We start from the raw sequence: 12,212 nt of genomic DNA, 5'->3' as shown, positions 1-12,212 counted from the left end.
TCTTTTAAAGGAACTGTCTACAGGCACTTCCTCTGCTCCAAGGTGGGGCTCCCTGGAGAAAATTCAGCTGCAATGACACACACAGCCATAATCACAGAAAGAGCTGCAATGCCAGCGGTAACTAGTTTATGTAAAGTTACCTACTGATCCCTTCTCGCCACAGCCAAGTCGTCTTCTCCCTTGCTTTGGTGTCTAATATGGGCATCTCCTGAAGCTGAGCAAAGACAAGAAAAACTTACACTCTGTGCAAGGATAATGTTTGTGAATCTGAACTCTGAAGGCATTCCTTTTACTTGCTCCCAGTGAGGAGACAATTTATGGTAAATTCAGAGAGGGTACAAACTTGCAAAAGGGAGCACTGACGGGCATGATTGTGTCTGTAAGTGAAGAGCAAGCACTTCAAGCACGCAAAACCACCACACTCACAGACACAGTTTCAGAGATGGGATCTAACAAGCCTGAGGTCATCCAACAAGTCTGTGGTGAGTGATGACACTCACTCCATACCCTACTGAATTAACGGTCTACAAGTCAAGAACATTACTGGAAAAAACATCACACACGCACACCATCAGTGCTCCTCTGCTACTGGAATCGTTTGTAGCGAGCTCCAGAAAAAATGTGGAGTCAAAGCAGCTTGGGCAGTCTGGGTACACTGGTGAGAGCAGTGGCATCCTTTGGAGGCAGCACAGAAGATGACAGCTCTGGGTTGAGAAACTTGTCCCTGCCAGAAGTGCCTTGCTGCCAGCAAGGGGAGCAATGACAGCTGCTGTTTGCAGCCAAAGTTTTCAGCCCACGCAGCTGCAATGGGTCTGCACTGTGCCGATGACAATCACAACCACCTGCAGCATTCCTCTGCCTCCTGGTGCCTGGGCCTCACTCTGCAACGGTGGCTTGACCTTTGGACTCCATCAAATGCATTCCCTGGCAAGCAGGGCTGGGATTTATTTGTTACAGGAGCAGGAAAGCAGACTGGCTTTTGTTTCAAACTGGACTCCAGAAGATGACATTTTAGAATTTTCACGTGGGTCTCCTGTTCCATGGCCATACCCCTGGCCTACGAATTAAACAGCTCGATAATGTACAATCTCCTAAATCAAAGGCAACACAGGCAGACCCCTCGCACAGGCACTGCCGCTTCTCTGCTCACCAGCCCGCCCAGCAGAGCAAACGCTGCGAGCTCAGCGCTGCCTTCCCACCCATCTGTGCGCCCATGCCTGCTGCTGACAGCTCCGTATTACGTTTCACAGGGCTGCTGCTGAACGTGTGCTCATACAGTAGCACGCACACAACCCTCCCCGTGTCACCTCGCTGCCCAGCCCGTCTGCATCGCTCCCTGCCAGCGCTCGGCAGCCTCGAAAGCAAAGGGTCCGGTGCTGAGCTCAGGCAGCCCATGGGTGAGCGAGACGTGTCAAGTCACAACGCTGCTGCCATCACTGAAACGCAGCAGGCTGTCAGGTAATAATTTACTTCAAGGAATACAAACTTGGGAGCGCAGACTGTATGATTCACCACAGCAGTGAAGAACAGGCAAGGATAGATGCAAGCTATCACGCAGAAACGTACCCATTTTCCAAGCAGCACAAAAAGCAAAACACCTTACTGACCGCCTACCTTGCTATATAACACGAAGGGAGTCCCAGCAAGTCACATGTTGGGTGGCCCATAGTCAGCCTCCAAACCGGCTTCAAAGAATCCAACCAAAAAGAAAGAAAAATATTCCAAAAAAACAACGGCAAAACAAGTTGTGCAAACAAAGCTCTGACGTGCTCTGGAATTCAAGACTGTAGAAAAAATGATTTTGTGCGTATCTTCAGCCTGAGGACGGGCAGTTCACATACTAGAAAGGAGGTGGCTAACACAATTAGGATGCTTATTAAGAAATCCAGGCACTCGGGTGTTTACAGAAGAAATTTGATTCTATGCACTTTCAGCAAGAGACCCAGACCGGAAGCGAGACCGTGAAAGGAATTTGTTTTACATGATAGTCCCCAAAGGCTTCCATGTCTCCAAGTCAAGACATTCCCAGATTAAAGGCCTACACGACATTCTTCTTGGGCTATATACTGTTTAAACATCCACGGACTTTAATGCATACCATCGGGTTCACGGAGCAGGACAGTTATACCCAAGAGAGCACTCGCAATGTTTTACCACCACGTGCTGTATTCCTACCAGTTCAGTCTGCCCAAATTGAGCCAGTTGCTGTGATATGAACAAAATGCTTTCACAAATGTATTCTTAAAAACACTTTAATCAACATGAGAAAACTTTATAAGGAACACCTATCGCATCAAGGATCAGAGAAAAAAAAACAGCTTTTTGATTAGTTATCTTCAGAAAGAACATCCCTCTGATTGACATGTACTTATCTTTTTTTCCTCAGAATTAAACAGTCCATGTTGATCATCTTCAAACCACACAATAATCTCCTCCGCCACCAGAGTTTGAAAGCGTTGCCTTCATACACAGCACATTTCTTTTTAAACCTTAAATAATAGCTGACACATCCTTGAGCTGCTGGTTAACAACCAGCAAGCCTGAAACGTCTCCCCCCGCTATGTTTAGGACAGGATCTTTTATAACTGATTTTTATTCTGTTTTCCCTGCACATGCAGGATTCATCGCTGTCACAGACCTGACCATGTTTGGCCTGACTGGCAGTGCCCTGCAAGAAGGACCCCAATGCTTTAAATACAACTGTAATACAAGTCACAGGAGACACACTAAGGTCAACATACTGTCCCTCCCTGGAGCAGCCAAGTCCAGGGGCACCTATATTTAGACAAAGTATGCCCAGCACTTTAAAGATGGAAGGAGACCACTGACTTGCCTGAATCGCCGCCAGCACTGGCTGTCTCCCCGAGACGGGGACTGTGTGACCAGGAGCTGGCAAGAACCCTGGCACTCGCTCAGAGCAGGGCACACTGTGCACCCAACACAGCCCCACACCCTCCCCAGCAGCCATGGGTCCCCCAAGGCACAAGCCCAGCCTCGCAGACTTGGGAAGAGCAGGGCAGCCACAGCCCAGATGCGGGCTGGCTGAGGAGGACATTGCTCCATCATTTCTTTTGCTGTTTCTGGTGGAGGTGGCCAGCACCGAGCGCAGCTGTGGTCAGCTGGGGAGCAGAAGTCCTGTCACTTTGTGAAGCAGCACCGTGCCCAGGACTCAGCTCTGCCACTGCCCCGACACCCGGAGTGAGGCACGGGATGGAGGAATTACGCTGGGGAAGCAGCCTGGCTCTGATTGCAGTCTCCTTGCCTGCCCTCAGTAAATACATTAACGGACCCCTGTAAATAGAGCACCAAAACAAGGACCACTCTGTCTCCACACAAAGAAATCAATGCTGAATAATAACCCTTTTCCTCTGTGATAAAAAGAAGCAGATGCTTGTTTACCAAAAGCATCAAAAATCATCAAGAGGCTGTTGGATTTGACTTGTAAAAAAATAGAAGGAAGTTATTTGTTCAGTATTTTAACTTCTGCAGCACTCAGCACTTTCAATTTTCTCTTCATTTTTATTGCGTTCTCCCCATGCATGAGGCTATTTGATCCCTAAATGACAGTTTCCAGCAGGAACAGTAAAATCAGTTTAGGACTGACTGTCCCTTTAGATTAGTAAAAAGGACAGTCAGCGGTAACCAGCAACGCGAGATGGTTTGTGAGCCGTTTCAGAGAGAACAGCCACATGCCAGACTTCTTTCAATAGCTTTTGATTTGAAATTGGAAGTCACAGGGAGCTTTACCTGTTGTGCTGATATGGCCCATAATCAGGCCACTGATCTGCTCACGCCTGCAAACACACCAGGGACTTCATTTTATGGAATAGCAAAGCCACAATTAAGGGAATACAAACTTTAATGTGGCTGTAAATAGTAACTTGAAATTTCAATCAATTACGAATGAGAAAACGTTAAAGACAAATGATCAGAAACACTTTATAGCAGGAATAGTTTCATGGATTCGGTGTCTTTTCTTCAACCCAAGGCAACACTTAAAAGGACTGTCCTGAGAATAAGCAAGGTTAATACAAACTTCAGATGCAACTGAAAGCTGCAAACTGAAGAAATATAGCATCACTTTGGGTTAACCAACCCAACACTATGGGGAATGGGGTACTCAGCCTTTAAAGAGAGCCTGCTCCCCAGCAGAGATGACATGCTGCCTTGTCCCCTGGTGCTCAGAGCACACCTACGCTGACAGAAGCCAAGAAAAGCACTCCAACATTTTGCTGGTGTAAGTGACAATCAGTCTCCGGAGCCATCAGGAAAAGCTCTCCAAATCAGACCACGAGATATAATTATGATTCATTTCAAAATGCAGACTCAGCATCACTTTCCAATCCAACTCTTCCCCCCGCGGATGTAGCAAGTTCTTCCTGGAGACAACATCCCTTGTGACTCTGCTTTTTCTTTTGGTGCTCTGAATAGGGATCAGCTTACCAGGAGCCCTTTATTCCTGAAATAATTTCCATTAATCACTCACCATACGTCACTTTAAACAGAAGCTGACAGACTGTGGGATGTCTACCCCCACTGTAGCATCTCCCAACTTAAATAAAGGCTGAAATGAAGGGCAGCCCATGAGGCAAAAGGAACCGGGATATTTCTAAGTAGCAGATAAGTAAGCGAACTTCTTCAAACCGTTCCTAAGAATTGCAACATTTTTATACAGATACTTTAAATAAAAATGGGGAAGCAGTACCATCTGAACTATTCACTCTTCATGATACCTACTCACCAAAAAAGTAAATAAAAGGGAAACACAGCAACCTGCATCACCTGAAGCATCACCCTGCAGTTTTGCATTTGTGATTTCTCAGTACAGCTACAAATTAACTTACTCTTTTAGCACCTTAATGTGATTTTCAGCTAAAGGAGATGTCTGTGCGTTTTAAGGAGTTTCTAATTCAACATGAAAACCCAGCAAAGTTTTGCTGGCTAAGGCTCAGACTGGAAACACATTACATAAAGTTTTAATTTACAAGAGCTCGAACTCTGAAGAGTAGAGATTCCAGATGTGTTTATCCCTGCAAAAGTCAGGTGCTAAATTTCATCAGAATTAGCACTTTAGTCAGTCTGGCAGCCAGTTTTCAGTGGTTAACTCAGGTCTTCGTATTTCCTAAAAGTGTGCAAACCCCTTTAAAAACCACACATTAAAGCAGAAAGGCCAAAGGAATACTAAACACTGCTGAGTATCACAGACCCAGAGAAGTCTCTAACAAGAACAGAGTGTACTTTAGGGAAAAGGCTCTTAAACAGCTTTAAAAAAGGCTCTAGAACAGTTATTTGCTTAATTTCAAGCTAGAGAGCCTCTCATAAAACATTTCATGATGTACTTGAAGGAACTAGGGACAAAAAAACCTCTTTAACATGACGACAGCATCAAGGTTTTGCTTGGTAACTGTGCTGGGAAGCTGGATGATGTCCTGCCCTTACCTACTTTATGCCCTGCTGAGCAGATGCTGCTCTCCCAGCCAGGGGCTCCCGGCTTTGCTTCCCCACCCCGGCATTCACAGGGACAGCTGAGCAACACGCACCGGCCCTGCTCCCATGCGCACACTGAAGACATCACGAAGCTCTGGGATGGATGCTTATTCTGTGCTCACGAGGCACATGAATATTCCCGTTTGCTTTCTTACAACTTTCTCATCGTGGCAAACCAACAGGAGGGCTAGAAATGGTGCTGACAAATTGTTTGTTTTTATTTAGGCTTTCAGTCTTTGCAACACAGAGGAATGCAGCTGTTCCACTTTGCATTTGTTTTTTTTTTTTTTGATTTCTCTATCTCTTTCAAAGCAAATAAAGGAAAAAAAAACAACAAACAACCCTAACAAAAACAAAAAAGCCAGTGACAAACTCTTCAACACACCATCACACAATGAGCCTTAAAAAAAAAAAAAGAAACCAATTCTGGGTTCATTTTAATCCAGCAGAGATGCAGAAAGCAAACAGAAGACTAACAGGCTAAGTATTAGAGGACAAAGGTAAGACTAATGATAGCTTTTCCCATCTGTACCTTTGTGCCAATGAGGTTCCCCCTTAAATTATGACCTGACAAAGGTAAATTTTATCATTTGCTAATCAGAATGATGCTCTGCCAGTCCCACTTGCCACTCGGAGTCTCTCATGAAACACCAGCAACGCATCCAGAATACGGGCGCCCGTCCCCATCCGCTGGCCGCCCTCTCGACGAGCTAGAGGTGGTTGAGCCCAGACACAGGTAACAGCCCACTCCAAAGCATCCCCTTCAGATGCACGCTGTAAGAACGGAGGCTGCAGGACAACACGAGGCTCAGACGAGCAGATTTGTTCTCTTCACACTGGCGAATAAAGCGCAAGGAGAAGAAATACAGCACAGTTTGCAACAGACAATAACCCTGGTGTACAGATGCTTCAGTCTAAGCTCAACCCATCTCAACAGCCCTCTGCAGGTGCAGGGGTCTCAAACCGTCCTAGACCGAGGGATGAACTTCAGTTCGTCTCTGTGCCTCCACAACAGCCACACTGCAAAATACAGATGCAACAAATCTACACTTTTCCAGTGAAAAGCTGGAAGTTGAAGAGTGTGAATCAAACCCAGAACTGCAGTTACTGAGGAGATCACAGGCAGGAGAAAGCTGGTGGGACAATATGGACCTCATTAAGCCATTGTGAGAAGTGTGTGAACAAACTAAGGACTTCACTACTAAGTGACAAAGATCATTTGTTTAAAAGAAAGCACTAAATCATTTATGGTTCAGCAGTCTGTGGATTTAGCCTACTTGTAACAAAGGTGTTTTGAGAAAAAGCATACTTCTTAAATGGCTTATTACAAATAAACCCAGAGACCCCAAAGGGCTGAATACGATGTTGATGAAGGCCAGATAAGTACTGGATAAACAGGAAAATGCACTGAATGAGGAGCCTGTGGCCTTAATATACCTAGAAATACTCAAATTTGAAAAGCTGCCAATGCCAAGAAGTGCTGACCCTAACAGAGAGATCTCACAGCTGGATTCCTATGTTACTCCCCAGCTTTGTGAACAGTGGGGCACAGGTTAATTTTAACATTCACCTCTACAGGTTTTTCTTTTCCTCGGCCTTTTTCAACCGTGGGCTGATGTCCTTGAACCAAATGGCTTCTCTCTGTCAGAAAGCACTCTGTTAATCCCACACAACACAGCAATAGGTGGCTGCACAACAACTACTGCCCGTTTCCAGTTACTTCTCAAGCTGCTGAATTCAAGCTCTGGCCCAGGTGCACACGCAAAAGCAAAGGGTTGTCTTCTGAACACTTTAACAAAAGCACAAGCATTCAGAATTCGTGACAGCAGTGAATTTTACTCCATGTGTCTGTGGAGAGTGTCTTCAGTCAGCTATTACGAAACACTATGGCTGGAAACTCAAGTTGCAGATTTGCTCCGTACACATTACATTCATTACACTGCAGAAAAAATATTTGCTGAACTAGTTTTAAGCCCATACAGGCTGAAAATTTAAATGCTGTTTGTCAGACCAATGTAGAAGAGACAGCAACTCTTTAGAGCCTATTGCAGAATGGGATGCAGAATTTTAAACTTTCTCTGACCCCATGAACACTAGTTAGAATCAACATTTCAAGAAAGTTAGCCTGAAGTTGTTTAAAAAACAATGAAGTAATATTTTAGCCAGGAGCGCTCTGATAAAGGTACAAGGAAGTACAGTCCTGAAAAAAAATCCCAGACAGCCTATTCACTGGCCCCAAAAGGTCCTTTTCTGTTGATAATCGCACTTGAGTCCCTCTGCTTTGTAGTCTTTAGAAAAATCTCAAGCATTTCTAAAGACAGGAACATCTGCAGAAGTTTCAAGAAAACCCAGAATCTCAGAGGCAACTCTATCATTCACAGCCTTTGAAAACATGAACTTGGCAGCCCAGCAGCGTGGGCTTCCTAACTAAAACATATCACTGAAAAACAGGTGACTGTGTGGGGGGAGTTTGTCCTTGAAACACTCCTTTGCTGCTCAAGTTTTGATTTTACGTCCGATGACCATGTCTGTCTCTCTTCCAATCCCCTACCAGGAAGGATCAGTGAGACAAATACTCATAGCTTCCAGGGGAATAAAAGGAAAAGCCAAACAGGAAAAGTAGTTATGAACAATACAGCCCTGGCTTAGTTAATGATCAACTTGAACACACAGCATACTACTTACAGACAATTACCGCAACTCATTTGCATAGAGTTTTTAAAAATCAGTGGCTACTACGAGGCTTTTTATGCACTGCAATTGTGTTATCGCAATCAGCAAAGAAATAAAAAAGATGAGAAATCCCCGACGACTGCGCTCGGTCAACAGGAAGCCCGTTGACTGTGCTGGGGGAGCTCAGCTGCGTGGAGGGGTGGGCAGGAAGGGTAAGGGGTCAGGTTCCCTCGCCTGCACATTCCCATCGCGTCCTTGGTGGAGTACGAGGCTCTTTGCAGTCATCCAAACCCTGACCACATAGTACACACTGAAATGGAAAACAGAACTGCGACAGTTCGTACTGATCCTCCCAGCCTCTACAAGAGATGAAGAGCTCATCAACTTGCTTCCACACTTCTAGTACCTCCAAACAGGGTGACCCCCCCCCCCCCTAAGGCAACCTCAACCAGAGCCGATAGCAGTAACTGGAATCACTCTGCTGATCTGCCAGTCTTTTGAGCAGCTGTTTTCAAGAATCTTCCTTGTCAACTCTTAAATATCATTGACTCTCAGCACAATGGTAGAATACTCACAAAGCTACAGCACTTACAATGGCACAGAGGCAATTAAAGATTTCCAGTAACACACTGCTTGGAGGACTGCAGTATAATTGCTAAATGGTCAAGGTTTTTGGCAGCAATAACATTATGAGCAGATAAAAAGGTTGTAAGGTTTCACATATGATAAATAAATAAATCAGCAGCTCTCCAAACAACGGCAAAGCAGCCACACACCTAAGCTCCTGGCTTGGCACTTGGCGGAATTTAAAATTAGATGGTCATGATATTTCCTAGCATAAAGGCCACGGCCGCATGACAAAGGTAAATGAAAGGGGTTGGGGGAGGACAAGGGACAAGACAGGCTGGGCACAAAGACAGGCTGCAGTGAGGAGGCAGTACAGTGAGCCCAAATTACTCAGAGTTGTAATTTAGCCTACAGTTTGTAATTACCTGCACAGCCTGTAACTTCCTCTTGCATTGTAAAGTGTTGTTTCTTCACACTACGCTGAAGGAGGGTTGTCACTTAAAAGAAAACTGATTATGTGAGAGAGCAATAGGCTGCTAAGCCAAGTCTGCAAGAACATTTTGTGGCTACCTTTAACCTTTCGCTGAAAATAATTCTGTTTAACTTGTGGGTTTTACTTTTTTTTTTTAGTTCCAAGATATACCCCACGACACTGTGAAGAAATTATTCTAGCGCCCCCACAAGTTTAAAATACTTATTAAAACTATCAGTTAACATAATAAAAACCAGACTGGTATGAAAGCAAGTACAAGAACCATGGAAAGTAGCAAGCACATTCATGTTTTTAGATCCATCTGGCTCCCAAAGTGTTGGAGGAAGAAGTAGTAAACAGTACCCGAGTGCTTTAACATGTGCTCAACATGAGTCCAGGGAGGGCTCTCACTGTTGCTTTGCAGAAAGGAAGCTGAAGCAGAGACAGAAGAATTTAGACACACAAAAAATTTGCACAAAAATGCCAGAGGGATGTGGACACCAAAGCTAGACGGTTAATTCTCAGGCTCAAAAGAAAGGCTCAGCATCCATCTGCACCTTCAGGCCCAACTCCCTTGCTGAACACTGGCCTGGGGGGACTTGGCCGGGGTCGCACAGGAAGGATGTGGCGCAGCAGGGAGCAAGAGCTGGGTCTTCCCAAATCCCAAGTGAGCGCCCTGAGCGCTGGATAATCCTGCTTTGCTACCGAGATAAAAAGGAAAACTGAGTGACAGAGGAATCCGGCATTATCACAGGGACACGGAAAAAACACTTCAGGGGCACCAGCAATGAATGAGATACCTAAAACTTGGCCAAAGGCAGAGGAAGCAACTGCAGGCAGGAAGAACTGATCTACAGCAATTTCTCCAGGTTTCTTTTGTGTAAAAATTCTTTGGTATCTGCAGACTGTCTGAGATTTTGCTTTTTTTCTATCTTTCCATCAGCTGCCTTAGAGTTTTAGTAGACCAAAGTAAAGTCTGAATCCTACACACAAATAAACCAGTAAATCAGCAGAATTCCCACTAAGTTCAACGAGAGTAGCAAGACTTTCTGGAATGAGTTACAAATATACATTCTGAGCATTTTGATAAACACAAGTCTCGGACATTTTTTGAATCCTTGTGAACCTGAAATGAGTTAGACCCAGACCAGCTGACTACATTACTGACTAAAAGCGTCCACACAAGAGTAATTTCTGCTGATCTCTGAAAGTCAGAGCTGATGAGCCAAATACATCTACTAAAGGATACAGTGAAACAGAAGTTTCTGATAACATTTGGGTGCCTACTGCCCTTCCCATTCCACAGAGAACACAATTTTAGCACAGTAAAACAACAAAATCTGGATTTTTAGGTCTTGCTGACAACGAAATAAGGACATCCAATGTTAACCTGCCTTTGTGAACTTGTAATAAGAGGAGTATAAACTTTAATAAAAACAGGTCTTTATTATGCCAGCCTGAAAGCCACAGCATCGCCCTGATTTGAGAATGCCATCAAAATATTAATCCAGCGCTCAGCCTTGTGCGAACACTTATGCGTGGGCCAAAAGCTCTGTCATTCTCATGCTTATTAATCTTTCCTTCCAGGAGGCAAAGGACAGCATAAGCTCCCCTGATAATTCAGTTATCTCTCTCCCCAGAAAAGGAAAGGGTGGGCCTTTCTAACCAAGTTAAGTGGCCATTTAAACCACTACTAGATACAAGACTGCAGGGCTACATGTGACTGAGGGAGCAGATCAAGGAGTATTTCCCCCTTCTTTTGATCCCTTTCCTTACGGTCTCAGACTGCAGGTTAAGTGTTTGAGCAGCACATAAAACAAACATCTTAGAAGCACTTCAAATGCTACCTAACTACCTAATATATCTTGGTAAATCATCTCAAGCTGTAAGGAAATGTTTCAGACTACAGTAGGTTGGGTTTTTTCTCCACAATTCCAGAATCAATCACTTCCCAAAGCCCAGGGCATATTTAATTTGCATCCTTGCTTCCACAGAACAGTTCAGGTATACTCCTGTTAAACCTACATTATCAACAACCACAGAGAAGGCCCTAATGTTTACAGGCAACATGCGAGCAGGAAAAAAACCAACCAAACAAACAAAACCAAGACTAATTAAAAGCTTTTTGGGCTCAGAGAGACTTAAATAAATTGATTATCAACTACAGCAGTGATTGCTAACACTCAAAAAAAAAAAAAAAAAAAAAGAGGCCCCAGAGTCCAGGGACTTACTTCCATATCAAGCATAAGCAGAGATATCTACTAAAGACCTAAAGTGCAAGGCAGCTCAATTTCTAGCAGGAGCTTCTTGCGACAAGAACACAGCTCCAGGTGGGACCCAGAATTTTATCCTACTATGTTGAAGTCTTTCATGATGTTTCCAAGAGATAAAACAAACCGTTTGGCTTCTTTAAAGAAATATCAAGCATGACTGAACTCTCTCTAAAAGCCTTATCTACCACCCCATAGCTGCCATTTCCCTCCTTAATCCTTCCAGCCAAACCCCACAACTCAGGCAGTCCCTGTTAATTGTCTACAAATTAAATGATTATTTCTATCTGCATTTCAAAGGGTGGTGTGTAGCTGGAGAGACTGATTTTTCAAGCGGCTTAGTACCGGGCACAGAGACACTCTGCGTTTCATAGCTGCCCAAGACTGACAGTACTTATAAATCGGCATCACCTCGTCTCTCTCCCTCAGGACCTGCTGGTCCTAATTGTAAGGTCTCGGTCCTGCTCCTACTGCACCGACCTGAAAAAAACCCAACGTCAAATCCACAGCCCCTATCTGCCACCTTGTGATAAACCAAAACAAGAGATCAAATAAAGAGGCTAATCTCGACTTTAAGCTCCAAAGTGGGCCAAGGCACAATGCCCACAGGAAGCTTCCACCGCGCTGACGGCGCACAGCCCGGCTCCGAGTCTGCCGGGGGCGGCCAGGGGAGTGTGCGGCGGCCCGGACCCGCACCGGGCACGGGCGAGCGGCACCGGGCACGGGCGAGCGGCGGCTCCACC

Source organism: Athene cunicularia, assembly GCF_003259725.1.
Source record: "Athene cunicularia isolate RWA chromosome 19 unlocalized genomic scaffold, athCun1 chr19_part1, whole genome shotgun sequence".
Classification (NCBI taxonomy): Eukaryota; Metazoa; Chordata; class Aves; order Strigiformes; family Strigidae; genus Athene; species Athene cunicularia.
Note: the sequence above shows the minus strand (reverse complement) of the source record.